Below are 18,084 nucleotides of genomic sequence, written 5' to 3'. Positions count from 1 at the left end.
TCACTCTTGCCATTACATTGATAGCCATCATAGCCTTACTCCTTTGCGTTGCTTACCCATCGAGACTAGCCATCGAGTATTGCCGGCAATGAGACTTGTGCACATTAGTGATCATACTTCCCATAGCATACATACATACATCATTGTTGCCTATATTGGTATCATCTCTTGTGTCACAAAGTTGTCATCGCATACTCACTTTCTATCCTGGTTCGTCAAGCATCGCATGAGAAAAGAGCTCCAACATCAAAGAGCCAACCAAGCTTTTAATCAAAGAGGAAAGATAAGCAAAGAGCTTTTAAGCAAGAACCATAGCATCATACAACATTAAGATTGTCATACTCGATCATCTTGGATCATATCATAGCATCACATTGCATAAAACATATTTGGGATAGAAGTCGTTGCATTTTTGCTAAGTAGGTCGTGCACAAGTTCTTGTATCCGCCTATCGTGCAATCGTGCTAGCGTCTCTCTAGTGTTGTGCAACAAGATCATTTTTGTGGATTCCAAATTTTGGCTCACCCTTGGTTGCACAACCCCACTTATCTTTTTGCGTGTGTGTTTCCGTGTACCGTATATGCTTGGTCTACTTGTTACATTGCATCTTGCGAATCTTTCCCAACATTATTGAATCTTACTTACATTCACATTAAAAATTGTGCCACCATCCTAACCAAGCTCCACCATAAGCTTTTACTTGTGTAGGTGTGAGAAACCGACGAGAATTCGTACCAATTGGGCTATTTCCTTGTCCTACATTGGAGTGATCATCGATTCACTTTCAACTTCGGTCAAGGTACATTTGGTATTCGTTCTTCTATTTCTACCACTCACATTCTTCTTGGAATGATGGATAGGCCAAGTACTTCTACCAACCCACTCTTCATGGTGAAAGACGACGACATGAACTCCTTCGTCACCAAGAGTCACCTCTTTGGTGCAGAACGTGCTTTGCATCAAGAGCAACAAGCTATGAGTGAACGCATCGACAGCTTCGACCACAAGCTCGACGATCACAATCTAGAGAATGACGCAAGGATGGACGAGTTTCGCGCTTCGTTGCTCACCCGCTCTTCTTCCACTTCAAGAAGGAGCCGTTCAAGTCGCCATTCCGACTTTACCCTCTCTGGCTCAAGTACACCGACAGCGAACACTCTTCGTCGAGCCGCACGCACTGACCATCAAGCAAACCTTAATCCACTTCGAGACACCGACTCTCAAGAGCGCCGACGACGTCAAGCCGAAGAAGCCTTTGCGCTAGCTCGAGAACGACAACAACAATGCCAACATGAAGAGGAAGAACGCGTGCATCTACACCAAAATGCACAAGATGCCGAGGGTACTTGAGGGGCAACAAGCTCTACGCGATGCGAGTCGAGTCGTTGCCGACCGAGGCCGACAAGCCCGTGAAGAAGAGAAAGCACTTCGCGAAGATATTCACGAACTACAATTTCAAGCTCGCATGCATCGTCTAGTTCCTCCTCAAGCTCGACGCGCTCCTCCACAACCTCGCCAAGACCATCAAGTTCATCAAGAGAATGAAGACAATGGGAATCCTCCGTGACAAGAGCAACACGAGGTTGACAACCGTCCGCGTCAAGAACACCATGAGTTGAACAATCATCTACAACATGGGCGTCATCATCCCCGACCCCAACACAATGAAGAACAATGCTACGGCAAGCTCAAGTTCACAATGCCCAAGTTCAATGGAAGCAATGATCCCGAAGAATACCTTTCATGGGCATTGAAAGTTGACAAGATCTTCCGTTTGCATAATTATGAAGAAGAGAAGAAGATCGCGATGGCATCCCTTGAGTTCCAAGACTATGTCCTCATTTGGTGGGAACAAATCATAGAGTGCCGCGAGGTAAGAGGTGAACCACCCATCACTACTTGGGCACAAATGAAGGATGTCATGAGAGCACGCTTCGTGCGTACCTACTACAACCGCGACCTCTTCAAGAAACTCCAACAACTCAAGCAAGGAACCAAGAGCGTTGAAGAATACTACAAGGAGATGGAGATTGCAATCATAAGAGCCAATGTGACGGAAGATGATGAGCAAACAATGACACGTTTCTTGAATGGACTCAATCATTCTATCAAGAAGATCGCCGACTTCCAACCATACTCAAATCTCATCGAGCTCGTGCACCAAGCTACCAAAGCGGAACGCCAAGAGCAAGATGATTTCAAGTATGCCAAGTTCTCATCCAAGTCCTACGGTTTCTCCAATAACCAAGCTTCAACGACTCCAACACCGACTACAAGACCCTCTACTTCCAACATCGACAAGTCGACTTCCAAGAAAGCTTCGCCAACTACAAGCAATCCTAATACGAGCAACTTCATGCCAAGACCTTCATCATCATCAACCCCTACCGGTGAGACCGTCAAGACGAGTTCCCTCAAGTGTTTCACTTGCGGCGGCCGAGGCCACAAGTCCTATGAGTACACCAATAAGCGCATCACGATCTTCAACGATGATGGCACTTATGATTCCATGAGCAAAGGAGAAATGGAAGCCCTTGAGCAAGTCGCCATGCACCGCCAAGTGAACAATGAAGAAGAACAAGTCTTTTGTGATGAAGACTCAAGTCCCGCGGTTGTTGTCTCCAAAGTCTTGACTCTACAACATCACCAAGAAGAAGACCAACGATGCCACATATTCCACACCAAGGCCGACATCAATGGACGATCCGTCAAGGTCATCATCGATGGAGTGAGTTGTCACAATCTCGCAAGTGAAGAACTTTGCTCCAAGCTCCAATTACCCAAGATGAAGCATCCACATCCATACAAAGTGCAATGGCTTAGTGACTCCTTCACTATCCAAGTCGAGCACCGAGTGCAAGTCTCCTTCAAGATCGGTGCCTACGAAGACACCTTGGAGTGCGACGTCATCCCAATGACCGTTTGTCATCTTCTCCTTGGACGGCCATGGCAATTTGATAGAGGAGTCATCCACAATGGGCATACAAACCACTATAGCTTCAAGATGCAAGGAAAGGAGTTTGTGTTACGACCTATGTCTCCAAGCCAAGTGATCGCCGATAAGCAAGCCACCCATCGTGGAGAGAATGGTAAGAGAGTGAGCCACAAAAAAGAGAGTGAGCGCCACAAGCCCAAATTGAGTGTCCTCCACGATGAGTGAAAACAAGAACCTAGTTCTAGTTTCCACCAAACATGAGATGAGAGAAGTGTGTGAGAACCCATCTAGTGCCCTACACTACGTCCTCGTGTGCAAGGACAATGCACCACAAACTAACACTTCTCACACTCTTCCTCTAGTGTTGTCTTCTCTTTTGCAGGAATTTTAAGATGTTTTCTCGGATGAGCTACCTCCGGGACTACCTCCACTACGAGGCATTGAGCACCGCATCGACCTAATCCCCGGAGCACCGTTTCCTAACAAAGCTCCATACTGCGTCAACCCCGAAGAAACCAAAGAAATTCAAAGGCAAGTAAAGCATCTCATAGACCATGGTCATGTGCGTGAAAATTTGAGCCCTTGTGCCATACCGGTCATTCTTGTGCCAAAACGTGACGGTAGCTTTCACATGTGCTCCGATTGTAGACCTATCAATGATATCATCTTCGCTATAGGTACCCCATTCCACGGCTAGATGATATGCTATATGAGCTTAGCTTGACCATTATATTTTCTAAAATTGATCTTCAAAGTGGTTACTATCAAATCCACATACAGGAGGGTGATGAATGGAAAACCGCATTCAAAACCAAGTTTGGTTTGAATGAGAGGTTAGTCATGCCTATGGGTCTCTCGGAAGCACCGGGCACTTTTATGCGCCTTATGAATCATGTCTTTCGCCCTTACATTGGTATATTTGTTGTGGTTTACTTCGATGACATTCTTGTGTTTAGCAAATCTATCCAAGAGCATGTCACCCATGTCCGCACCGTTTTGCAAACTCTTAGGAAAGAGTGTCTCTATGCTAATATGGAGAAATGCCTTTTTGGTGTTGATAAGCTCGCTTTCTTGGGTTTTGTGGTCTCTTCTAAGGGTGTTCATGTAGATGAGTCCAAGATCAATGCTATTAAGACTTGGGCGCAACCAACCAACTTGCATCAAGTGCATAGTTTTCTTGGTCTTGTGGGTTTCTATCGTCGCTTTGTGAAGGATTTTAGCACCATTGCTTCGCCTTTGCATGCTTTGAGCAAGAAGAAGGCGCCGTTTATTTGGGGACCATCCCAAGATACCGCATTCAATGAGCTTAAGAATTTGCTTACTCATGCTCTCGTGCTTTCTTTACCCAACTTCGACAAGCCTTTTGAAATTCATTGCGATGCTAGTAGTATGGCATAGGAGGTGTGTTAACGCAAGAGAAGCGCCCCATAGCTTACTTTAGTGAGAAACTTTCCGGAGCGCAACTCAATTATCCCATCTATGACAAAGAGCTATATGCTTTGGTTCGTGTTTTGCATGAATGGGAACACTACCTTCGTCCCCATGAGTTTATCATTCATACCGATCATGAGACCCTCAAGTATCTTAAGGGACAAACTAAATTGAACAAGCGTCATACTAAATGGAGTGAATTTATTGAGTCTTTTCCCTATGTCATCAAGTACATCAAGGGTAAATAAAACATAGTAGCGCATGCTCTTTCCCGCATTTGCATGTTTGTCACGCAACTTGAGTTAGATGTCATTGGCTTCGACCATATCAAAGACTTATATGAGCATGATACAACTTTTGCCATTCCTTATGCCAAGTGTTTGTTGAATACATCTTGGGAACGCTATTACATCAAAGATGGCTACCTTATGAGAGCTAACAAACTTTGCATTCCCGAGTCCTCTCTTTGTTTGTTGCTTTTGCAGGAATCTCATGGAGGAGGATTAATGGGACACTTCGGACGCGACAAGACGTTCGCCACGCTCTCGAAAAGCTACTTTTGTCCTAAGATGTTTCGGGATGTCAATCGTTTCACCAACCGGTGTTCTACATGTCGCAAAGCTAAGTCCAAAGCTCAATCTCATGGTCTCTATATGCCTTTACCGATTCCATACCAACCTTGGGAATACATTAGCATGGACTTTGTACTTGGTTTGCCTAGAACTCGAAATGGGAAAGATTCCATATTTGTCGTTGTGGACCGTTTCTCCAAAATGGCACATTTTATACCTTGTCACAAGATAGATGATGCTTCACATGTTGCTAATCTCTTTTGTAGGGAAATATTGCGTCTCCATGGTGTGCCAAAGACAATTGTCTCGGACCGCGACGTCAAGTTCCTTAGCTACTTTTGGAAGACCCTATGCCCGGAATCAAGCTACTCTTCTCCACGGCGTACCATCCTCAAACCAACGGCCAAACGGAGGTGACAAACCGAACACTCTCCGCTCTACTTCGAGTACTCATCAAGAAGAACATCAAGGAGTGGGAGGAGTGTCTACCCATCGCCGAGTTCGCCTACAACCGAGCAAGACACTCCACAACTGGGAAGTCCCCTTTCTAGGTCGTCTGCAGATTCAACCCTTTGTCACCATTTGATATTCTACCTCTTCCACTCCAAGAGTGAATCAATTTGGATGCGAGTGCACGAGTGACCCATCTCAAGAAGGTGCATGAAGATACAAGACACACCATCGAGTGCCAAGTACAACGCCTTGCGACCAAGCTCAACGTCAACAGGCAACCTAAGGTCTTCAACATTGGTGATCTCGTGTGGCTACACCTTCGCAAGGAGCGCTTTCCACAAGAACGCAAGTCTAAGCTTCGACCACGAGCAGATGGACCCTTCAAGGTGCTCGCACGCTACAACGACAATGCTTACAAGATCGACCTCCCGCGCGACATGTACAACGTGAGCGACATCTTCAACATCAAAGATCTCTCTCCCTTCCATGGTGATGAGGAACTCGATCCGAGGACGGATCTTCCCCAAGGGAGGGGAGATGATGCGGAGCATCCCATGACCATCCCCATGGATGCCACATCAACTATCCAAGCTCCAAGTGGACCAATGACAAGGGCTAGGGCACGTGCTATTCAATCCGAGGTGACATCACACCTACTTGAGTTTTCTCCCTCTTCAAATGAGACATGGCTACTGCCTAAATCCGAGATACTATGTGTCATCAGGTACAACGCTCAAGACTCGGAGCCGAGGACTATAGATGAAGAGACAGGCATCAACACTCTGGACAGCCTGGAACTTCCGGCCCCCGGACCTTCCGGCCGACCCGGAGCTTTCGGCCACCGATGACTTCGACCAGCCCAGGCATGCCAACTCTCGGGTTAGCCCGGACCCCGTCCCGGACCTTCCGGCGCCCGGAGCCTCCGGCCGGCCCGGACCTTCCGGCCCCTGGATGCCATCACATCTCCTCCGCGCCAACTCTCTGGTTAGGTCGGACCCTTCCCGGAACCTCCAACGCCCGGAACTTCCGGCCTAGCCTGGAACTTCCGGCCCTGCCTGCGCGCAGCCACTTGGGCCGAGGCCCGTGTACCCTTTCGTCACCTACACTATATATACTCTATCCCGTACAACTTTCTAGGGTTAGCGTTGGTTTAGCTCATACTCAGAGATAGAGCTTCGCTCATCCATCCGGATCTACTCCACGAGAGAGACCGCGACCCCTCTTCGGAGAAGATCCACTTGGATTCAAGACCTCCTCGCGGAGAAGATCCCCCTGTGGATTCAAGACCTCCTCACGGAGAAGAACCGGCTACCCTTTGGATCGTCCTTAGTTGTCCGTGGATTCGTGTATCGTTCTATGTACCCGAGGATCTAGCACATGTGTGACTTGTTCTTGTTAGTTTGAGTGTTCCTCTTGTGTTTCCCCTTGTGTTTTCCCTCGTTTCCTTCCTTGTGTTCTTCGCGTTCTTCGCGGGATCCGCTCCTTTCGTGAAAGATCGGGCGATTAGGGTTCTACCCTACATCATTGTCCTTGCACACGAGGACGTAGTGTGGGACACTAGATGGGTTCTCACACACTCCTCTCATCTCACGATTGGTTGCAAATAGAAATAGGTTCCTGTTTTCGCCCATCGTGGAGGCACTCGATTTTGGCTTGTGACGCTCACTCTGTTTTTGGTGGCTCGCTCTCTCACTATGATCTCCACGATGGGTGGCATGCTTGTCGACAAATCACTTGACTTGGCGACATTGGACGGAGGACGTACTCCTTGCCCTTCATCTTGAAGATGTAGTGGTTCATTAGGCCGTTGTGTACGACTCCTCTATCGAATTGCCATGGCCATCCAAGGAGAAGATGACAAACGGTCATTGGAACGACGTCGCACTCCAAGGTGTCTTTGTAGGCGCCGATCTTGAAGGAGACTTGTACTCGGTGCTCGACTTGGATAGTGCCGGAGTCGCTAAGCCATTGCACTTTGTATGGATGTGGATGCTTCGTCTTTAGCAATTGGAGCTTGGAGCAAAGTTCTTCACTTGCGAGATTATGACAACTGTAACGCCCTCGATGCGGCTATATCTCCCATGTGTCGAAGCACGACTTAGAGGCATAACCACATTGAAAGCAATGTCGCAAGTGTGGTAATCTTCACACAAACCATGTAATACAATAGGGGAAAAAGATACATAGTTGGCTTACAATCGCCACTTCACACAATTACATAAATAAAACATTACAACATCCAAATACACTCAAGGTCCGACTACGGAACCGAAATAAAAGAAGAACCACAAATGCGACAAAGGTCCCCGATCGACCCCAACTGGGCTCCACTACTGATCAACTAGAACGAAACAACACAAAGGACAAGATCTTCATCGAGCTCCTCCTGAGCTTGGTTGCGTCATCTGCACGGACTCATCGGCACCTGCAAGCTGGTTTTGGAAGTATCTATGAGCCACAGGGACTCAGCAATCTCGCACCCTCGCGATCAAGACTATTTAAGCTTATGGGTAAGGTAAAGGTATGAGGTGGAGCTGCAGCAAGCGACTAGCATATATGGTGGCTAACATACGCAAATGAGAGCGAAAAGAGAAGGCAAAGCACGGTCGATAAAAGTATGATCAAGAAGTGATCCTATAGCAACCTACGTCAAGCATAACTCGAACAACCGTGTTCACTTCCCGGACTCCGCCGGAAAGAGACCATCACGGTTACACACGCTGTTGATTCATTTTAATTACGGTCAACTTCAAGTTTTCTACAACCGGACGTTAACAAATTCCCATATGCCCATAACCGCGGGCACGGCTTTCGAAAGTTCAAATCCCTCCAGGGGTGTCCCAACTTAGCCCATCACAAGCTCTCACGGTCAAGGAAGGAATAGACCTCCACCCGAGACGTTCCGATCAGACTCGGTATCCCGGTACAACAAGACATTTCGACAGTGTAAAACTAAACCAGCAACACCGCCCGAATGTGCCGATAAATCCCGATAGGAGCTGCACATATCACTTTCTCAGGGCACACTCGGATTGTCCTAGGTACGGGTAGACCAGCCCAGAGTTGCCCCTGGTGGTCACCGGCAGCTGACAGGTTGGACCAACACTCAGAGGAGCACTGGCCCGGGGGGGTAAAATAATGATCACCCTTAGGAGCACGGCTCCCAAGGGAAAAGAAAAGGCTAGGTGGCAAATGGTAAAACCAATGTTGGGCATTGCTGGAAGAGCTTTACTTAAGGCGAACTGTCAAGGGGTTCCCATAATAGCCCAACCGCGTAAGGAACGCAAAATCTGGGAACATAACACCGATATGACGGAAACTAGGGCGGCAAGAGTGGAACAAAACACCAGGCATAAGGCCGAGCCTTCCACCCTTTACCAAGTATATAGATGCATTAATTAAATAAGATATATTGTGATATCCCAACAAGTAAACATGTTCCAACAAGGAACGATCTCCATGCTCCAACAAGGAACAAAACTCCAATCTTCACCTGCAACTAACAACGCTATAAGAGGGGCTGAGCAAAGCGGTGACATAGCCAATCAACGGTTTGCTAGGACAAGGTGGGTTAGAGGCTTGGTGCAACAATATAGGAGGCATGATAGGCAAGTGGTAGGTATCGCAGCATAGGAAAGCAAAAGAGCGAACATTTAGCAAGCAAAGATAGAAGTGATTTCGAGGGTATGATCATCTTTCCTGAGATCCCGCAAGTAAGAAGAACGAGTCCATGAAGAAGACAAACGGACGTAGTCGAACGATTCCTCACAAACGCGACGTTATCGGAACCAAACCGAAGAAGCAACACCGGAAAAGAAGCACACAACATAGTAAACAACCACCACATAGACATGGCATGATGCGCAAACAAGTATGATGCATGTCCGGTTTAAAGAAGCATGACATGGCAAAGTGCACAAGCAATCCTACAAATTAAATGGAGCTCAATATGCAACGAGTTGCATATTGACGAAACACCACAATAAGTTATTTAGTTTGATCCCGTTTATGTATCCAACAATATTAAATGTTGTTAGCATGGCAAGAGGTGAAACATGATGAAACTATCTAATCTAGGCAAGTTTAAATGAGGCCGGAAACAACGAACAACAATTCCGGAAACTCCTCATGTGCATATATTAGTTTAGGTCCTGTTCTGCCCTAAACCATATTTTAGAGTTGTTAGGCATGCAAAACAATGTCACCATGATAAACTAGGCAAAATTCTACCCCATTTACATATAAAGTTTGTTAAAAACGGAGCTACGGTTATTTAGTTATGAAATAAACCATTTTAGCATGGCACAGGAGCAAATTTAAACAAACATCATTTTAGACATTTTAAACATGGATGAAAGTGACATATTATTAAACTAGACAAAATTCTAAGCAACTTTCATATATAAATCATTTTAAACCGATGCACGATTAGTGAGTTATAAAATGCATGATGTTTAGGGGGTTCTCTGCAAATCTGGGTAGTCTCTGGATAATGTTAAAATCACCAGAACGGAAAAAAAAAAGATGCAGGCTGAAATCTGGTGGGCACTGGGATGTGGGTGGCTCACCCATGGGCCTCGGCACAGTCAGCGGGCTGCAGCAGACCGGCTGGAGCTGTGGGCCGCGGTCAACAACGAAGCGGAGGGAACTGGGCCTAGGCGCGCGGCTGGAGAGGAGATCGACCCGCTCGGGCAGGTTGACGATGCGTTCAACGTGCGCAGGTGCCTGGCATCGCTCGATGCAGAGGCAGCAGACAAAGGGCTTGCGGCAGGGCCGGCAAGCGCGAGGAGCGGCTGGTCGCCGACGCGGTGCAGCAGCGGCGGGAGAGGCGCAGAAGGCACTCCAGCGAAGAACGGGCAGACGGCGGAGCTGCGGTTCCTGGCAGCGATGTCGACCTGTAGCTCGATGCAGAAAGGAGCAGCGCTGGAACGGGGAAATGGCGGCGCCCTCTGCCGGAAGAGGACGACGGCCGGACCAGGGACAAGGCAAGGCGCAGATCCGGCAAGGCGGCTCCATTCCTGGCGCCATCCGGAAGATCTGGCGAGGTGGTGGCTGACTTGGAGAAGAGGACGGCCATGGCATCGGGGCGGAGCTCCTAGCAGAGGAGACAGGGACTTGGTGCAGGGCGGAGATGTACTCGGGGCTTGGATCCCATGGCGATGGCTGGCTCCTTGCTGCTGGTCGGCGCGATGAGAGATGGCGTGGAAGTGGCTCGGGGCGGCGACGCGGCTGGTCTGTTGCTCCCCGAAGCTCTCCGGCGGTTGCGTGCTCGGGGACGGGGGGACACAGGAGGCAGGGAAGCTGCATGGATCGATCTGGCTGGATTTTTGGATCGGGCATCTGGCTGTGGTAGGTGGGGAACGAGGGGAGTTTCTGATTGGGGATTTGGTGGTGCGAGGTGGCGGTTGTGGGCTGGCCAGGCGCGGAAAACAAGGGGCGGCGGATGGGAAGGATGGATGGGACATCTCCCCAAGAAACTAGGGTTAGGCTATTTATATAGCAATGATTTTTGGTAAGGGGCTAAAAGGACCCCCCGATCGCAATCGGACGATCGCGAATAAAATAGCTAGGAAGTCCAAATGAGAAAACGGTGATGTTTTGTAGACGTTTGGGGATGATCCAGACACAACGGTGGCGACAGACCGGGTCGGGTCCGGGACAGCTTTTCGAACGCACGCGCGAGGGGTCGGTTGGAACTCGTGGGCTGTGCAGAAGGGCTCGAGCTGAGATAAGAGAAAAGAGAGAGGCCCAGCGACTGTTTTCGGAGACCGAAAACGTCCGACGTTTTGACCGGCTACTATTGCCGCTATATTTATCCGTTGGGGCATCAAACGAACTCCGAACGTGATGAAATTTGACAGGCGGTCTACCTACACTAAAATAAGACCGCATGCCAACTTTCATCCCATTCCGAGAACATTTTCCGGCCACTTATAAAATATTATTTCGGACATGCCGCGGGCACGTGCAAGTGTGGTTGGGCTCAGAACGGACAACGGACGGAACTGGGGAAACCCGGACGGATGCAAGTTTTGAAAACATGATGATGCAATGCACATGATGACATGGAAATATGCAACACGCAAGCGAATGACATGGCAACACTAGCGAATAACTGGAGGACACCTGGCACATCGGTCTCGGGGTGTTACAACAACTTCCTCCATCGATGATGACCTTGACAGATCGTCCATTGATGCCGGCCTTGGTGTGGAATATGTTGCACCTTTGGTCTTCTTCTTGGTGATGTTTGAGGGTCAAGACTTTGGAGACAACAAGTGCGGGACTTGAGTCTTCATCACAAAAGACTTGTTCTTCTTTATTGTTCACTTGGCGGTGCATGGCAACTTGCTCGAGGGCTTCCATTTCGCCTTCGCTCATGGAGTCATAAGTGCCATCGTTGTTGAAGACCATGGTTCACTTGTTGGTGCACTCGTAGGACTTGTGGCCTCGGCCTCCGCAAGTGAAACACTCGAAGGAACTCGTCTTGACGGTCTCATCGGTCGGGATAGATGATGAAGACGCTCTCGGCTAGAAGTTTGTCGTAGGAGGATGGCTTGTGGTTGACGAAGCTTTCTTGGAACTGGACTTGTCGCCGGTACTTGGTGATTCTCTAGTTGAGGTAGGAGTTACCGAAGTCACAGGAGCTTGATAAGAGGAGCCGTAGGTCATGGACGAGAACTTGGCATACTTGAAATCATCTTGCACTTGGCGTTCCGCTTTGATGGCTTGGTGCACTAGCTCGATGAGGTTTGAGTATGGTTGGAAGTCGGCGATCTTCTTGATGGGTGGTTGAGGCCATTCAAGAAGCGTGCCATTGTTTGTTCATCGTCTTCCGTGACATTGGCTCTTATCATTGCAATCTCCATCTCCTTGTAGTATTCTTCAACGCTCTTGGTTCCTTGCTTGAGTTGTTAGAGTTTCTTGAAGAGGTCGCGGTTGTAGTAGGTAGGCACGAAGCGTGCTCTCATGACATCCATCATTTGTGCCCAAGTAGTGATGGGTGGTTCACCTCTTGTCTCGTGGCGCTTTATGATTTGTTCCCGCCAAATGAGGACATAGTCTTGGAACTCAAGGGATGCCATTGCTTCTCTTCTTCATATTGTGCAAACAGAAGATCTTGTCAACTTTCAATGCCCATGAAAGGTATTCTTCGGGATCGTTGCTTCCGTTGAACTTGGGCATGGTGAACTTGAGCTTGCCGTAGCGTTGCTCTTCATTGTGTTGGGGTCGGTGATGATGGCACCCATGTTGTAGATGATTGTTCAACTCGTGGTGCTCTTGACGCGGAGGGTTGTCAACCTCGTGTTGCTCTTGCCGCGGAGGATTCCCATTGTTGTCATGCTATTGATGAACTTGATGGTCTTGGCGAGCTTGTGGAGGAGCACATCGAGCTCGAGGAGGAACTAGACGATGCATGCGAGCTTGAAATCGTCGTTCTTGAATTTCTTCGCGAAGTGCTTCCTCTTGTTCACGGGCTTGTCGGCCTGGGTCGGCAACGGCTTGACTCGCATCGCGTAGAGCTTGTTGCGCCTCAAGTGCTTGAGCGTCATGGAGTTGTTGTTCTTGACGTTGAGCCTCGGCATCTTGTGCATTTTGGTGTAGACGCACGTGTTCTTCCTCTTCATGTTGGCGTTGTTGTTGCCGTTCTCGAGCTAGCGCAAAGGCTTCTTCGGCTTGATGTCGTCGATGCTATTGAGAGTCGGTGTCTCGAAGTGGACTGAGGTTTGCTTGACGGTCGGTGCGTGCGGCTTGACGAAGAGTGTTCGACGTCGGTGTACTTGAGCCGGAGAGGGTAAAGTCGGAATGGTGATTTGAACAGCTCCTTCTTGAAGAGGAAGAAGAGCGGTTGAGCAACAAAGCGCGAATCTCGTCGATCCTTGCATCATTATCTTTCTTGTGATCTTCGAGCTTGTGGTCTTAGTAGTCCCTTGTACGTTGCTCGGAAAGTCGCAAGTCGGCGGCAAGGTTGTCGATGCGTTCACTCATAGCTTGTTGCTCTTGATGCAAAGCACGTTGTGCACCAAAGAGGTGACTCTTGGTGACGAAGGAGTTCATGTCGTCGTCTTGCTCCGTGAAGAGTGGGTTGGTAGAAGTACTTGGCCTATCCATCATTCCAAGATGAATGTGAGTGGTAGAAAGAGAAGAACGAATACCAAATGTACCTTGACCGAAGTTGAAAGTGAATCGATGATCACTCCAATGTAGGACAAGGAAATAGCCCAATTGGTACAAATTCTCATCGGTTTCTCACACCTACACAAGTAAAAGCTTATGGTGGAGCTTGGTTAGGATGGTAGCACAATTTTTAATGTGAATGTAAGTAAGATTCAATAATGTTGGAAAAGATTCGCAAGATGCAATGTAACAAGTAGACCAAGCATATACGGTACACGGAAACACACGCACAAATAGATAAGTGGGGTTGGGCAACCAAGGGTGAGCCAAAATGTGGAATCCACAAAAATGCTCTTGTTGCACAACACTAGAGAGACGCTAGCACGATTGCACGATAGGCGGATACAAGAACTTGTGCACGACCTACTTAGCAAAAATGCAACGACTTCTATCCCAAATATGTTTTATGCAATGCGTTGGTATGATATGATACAAGATGATCGAGTATGACAATCTTAATGTTGTATGATGCTATGGTTCTTTCTTAAAAGCTCTTTGCTTATCTTTCCTCTTTGCTTAAAAGCTTGGTTGGCTCTTTGATGTTTGAGCTCTTTTCTCATGCAATGCTTGACGAACCAAGATAGCAAGTGAGTATGCGATGACAACTTTGTGACACAAGAGATGATACCAATATAGGCAACAAAGATGTATGGATGCTATGGTAAGTATGATCACTAATGTGCACAAGTCTCGTTGCCGGCAATACTCAATGGCTAGTCTCGATGGGTAAGCAACGCAAAGGAGTAAGGCTATGATGGCTATCAATGTGATGGAAAGAGTGATATGTCCAATACCAAGATGAGGTTACCAGTCTTGCTTCCGGTATGGTGTCAAAATGGTGGCACGAATACCAAGTCGTAGTCGAGGTGGTCGTTGTTGATGACGTGTCCGTGGCGAAGGTGAGAGGCAGTGATGTCGATGTCGAACCATACCTAGATAGCCGAAACACAAAAGGATACGGTACCGCAACTCAAATTCTCAAAACCAAGTGCGAGCAAAATCATCGGAGTAGGTAGCGGGTAAGTGGTGGTGTGGTTGGGATATTGGCATTGTTTGCGGAAGTCGGTGATGGTGTAGCGGATGATGTGGTGGAAGCCGAAAAAAAATTTGAGCGAAATCATTTTCAGAGTAGTGGTCGTCCGGAAATGGACGGATGTCCGGTCGCCGGTCCTCCGGTAAGGTCGGACGTCCAGTGCTTCCTGGGTCGCCGGACGTCCGATAAAGTGACAGTCGTCCGGTGGGTCTGGGTCAACACGAAATTTCAGATCCAGGAGGCGGTTTTGGGCGGAATATGGGGATTTTGGGAGGGATTTCGAGGTGGAGATGGTGGGGGAAGGCTAGATCCACTTGCAACACAACAAATTCACGGAGCAAAACCAACAAAACATCATCAAAACTCACAAAACACAAGAAAATTTTTTGGGCTATTTTTGTGGGGATTTTGGGATTAGGACGAAAAAAAACAAAATCAAGCTAGAAAAAGAAGAGGGGGCTCCGAAATCATGATCAACCTTGCTCTAGATACCAAGATGATGTAGGGTAGAGACCCTAATCGCCCGATCTTTCACGAAAGGAGCGGATCCCTGGGAAATCACGAAGAACACGGGGAAGAACGGAAGGAAAACACAAGAGGAAATCACTAAACCGAGATGAATAAGTCACACATGGGCAAGATCCTCGAGTACATAGAACGATACATGAATCCACAGACAACTAGGGAAGATACATGGTAACCGGTTCTTCTCCGTGAGGAGGCCTTGAATCCACAAGGGGATCTTCCTGTAAAAGGGGTCTTGAATCCAAGGTGGATCTTCTCCGTAGAGGGGTCGCGGTCTCTCTCGTGGACTAGATCCGATATGGATGAGCAATGCTCTATCTCCAAAGTGAGCTAAACCAATGCTAACCTAGCTAGGATGAATGGGGGTCTATTTATTGTCTAAGTGCAAATGGGGGCGAAGTGAAGGGGTACATGGGCCTCGGGCTCGAACACTGTGCGCAAACAGGTACCGGACGTCCGGTGGGGACCGGTCGTCCGGTGTCTCCGGAGCTGCCGGACGTCCGGTGTCCTTCGGTCGTCCGCTGGTTCCGTTCTGTGATGGGGGTGCCGGACGTCCGGAGGCTCCGGACTTCCGCTGATGTTGGCTCGGGTGCGGTCGCGCCGGGCGTCCGGTCGGGGCTGGACGTCCGCTCATTGGCCTCAGGTGCAGGGGCACTGGTCGGCCGGTCTGGACCGGACGTCCGCTGACGCTTCAGGCGCCGGACGTCTGGTCCCGGCCGGTCGTCCGGTGGCTGGGACTTTTCCTTCAGCCCTCCTTCTTCTCTGTCTTCTCGTCCATCTTCCTCTTCTTCTTGTCCTTGCTCCTTAGCTTCTCCATTGTACCTAAGTATGCAGAAAGTATCCATATGAGGTAGTAGCCATGCTTCATATGCATCGAAGTGGAATTGTGATAGGAGAGATGTCACCTCGGTTTCAAGAGCTCTTACACATGATCGAGTCATGGGTCCACTAGGCACTTGATGAGACGATGGTAGGTCCATGGGGATGGCCATAGGATGCTCCGCATCACCCGGACATCCGGCCTCGCCCCGGAAATCCGGACAAGCCATTCCAGAGAGCACCGTGACCAGCTCCGTCAGTCCGGCCATCCGGCCTGCCAGCCCGGACATCTGGCTCCCTGTGAAGCCCCGGACATCCGGCTCGACGCCCGGACATTCGGCCCTCCCTGCCTACGTGTAGTGCATCTGGGCCGAGGCCCATGTACCCCTTCGCCCCTTAGACTATATATACTCCCCCTCCACCTACGTTTTAGGGTTAGCGTTGTGATAGCTCATTTGAGAGATAGAGCTTCGCTCATACATATCGGATCTACTCCATGAGAGAGACCGCGACCCCTCTACGGAGAAGATCCACCTTGGATTCAAGACCCCTCACGGGAAGATCCCCTTGTGGTTCAAGACCTCCTCACGGAGAAGAACCGGTTACCTCTTCTATCGTCCTTTGTTGACTTTGGATCTTGTATCTTCCTTTGTGTTCATGGATCTAGCACATGTGTGACTTGTTCTTGTTGGTTTGAGTGTTCTCTTGTGTTCCCCTCGTGATTTTCCCTTTGTTTCCCTCCTCGTGTTATTCGTGTTCATCGCGGGATTCGCTCCTTTCATGAAAGATCGATCCACTAGGGTTCTACCCTACATCATCTTGGATCAGAGCCAGCTTGTCTCTTGATACCATCATCTTGATATCATGTACCACGTTGATCACGATTTTGGAGCCTCCCCGTTGTGTTTTCTAGCCTAATTTTGTTGATTTCGTCCTAAATTCAAAAATCCCCACCAAAAATAGCAACAATTTTTTGTGTGATTTGTTGGTTTGATGAGGTTTTGTTGATTTTGATCCATGGATTTGCTTGGTTTCGAGTGGATCTAGCATATACCCAATTGTCCGCACTTTCCATCCTCAAATTCCCATCAAGTTTGCCCCCAAATTCATCTATTGATGCGGAGCATCCTATGGACATCACCATGTCAAGAGTTCATTCGGCAAGTGACACATGCGACATCTACTTCACATACATAAAGGTCAATCCTCTCCTTTACACGTGCTCACTTGACCCCTTCGAGGCTGGTATACTACTTGATGCTCCATCGTGCATGCATAGGTATTGTCGGAGCATCACGGATGACGAGGAGGAGTGCAAGAGCCAAGGAACAACTACACCATCCGCAAGGGAAGCGTGGAAGAGAAGGAAGTAGAAGCCTGGATAAGCTTCTGGAAAGCCCGGAACTTCCGGCCATCAGAACCTCCGGCCACCCCGGAGCTTCCGGCCCTGCTGCACCGAAGCCGTCCGAGAGTGTGCCAACTCTCTGGATAGCCCGGACCCTGCCCGGACCTTCGCCCGGAACCTCCGGCGCCCGGACCTTCCAGCCGTCCCCGGAACATCTGGCCCTGCCTGCGCGCAGACACTCGGGCCGAAGCCCATGTACCCTTTCACCCCTCACTTACCCCTTCGTGGACCTAGACTATATATACTCCTCCACCTCCTCCTTTCTAGGGTAGCGTTGTGATAGCTCATTTGAGAGATAGATCTTTGCTCATCCATATCGGACCTACTGCTTGAGAGAGACTGCGGCCCCTCTTCGGAGAAGATCCACCTTGGATTCAAGACCCCTTTACGGGAAGATCCCCTTGTGGATTCAAGACCTCCTCACAGAGAAGAACCGGTTACCCTATGTATCGTCCTTTGTTGGATTTGGATCGTGTATCTCTTTGTGTTTCGAGGATTTAGCACATGTGTGACTATTTCTTGTTGGTTCAAGACCTCCTCACGGAGAAGAACCGGTTACCCTATGTATCGTCCTTTGTTGGATTTCGATCGTGTATCTCTTTGTGTTTCGAGGATCTAGCACATGTGTGACTATTTCTTGTTGGTTGAGTGATTCTCTCGTGTTTCCCCTCGTCATTTCCCTCGTTTTCCCCCTCGTGTTCCTCGTGTTCTTCGCGAGATCCACTCCTTTCGT

Source organism: Triticum urartu, chromosome 1, assembly GCF_003073215.2.
Source record: "Triticum urartu cultivar G1812 chromosome 1, Tu2.1, whole genome shotgun sequence".
In the NCBI taxonomy this organism is placed as follows: domain Eukaryota; kingdom Viridiplantae; phylum Streptophyta; class Magnoliopsida; order Poales; family Poaceae; genus Triticum; species Triticum urartu.
Note: the sequence above shows the minus strand (reverse complement) of the source record.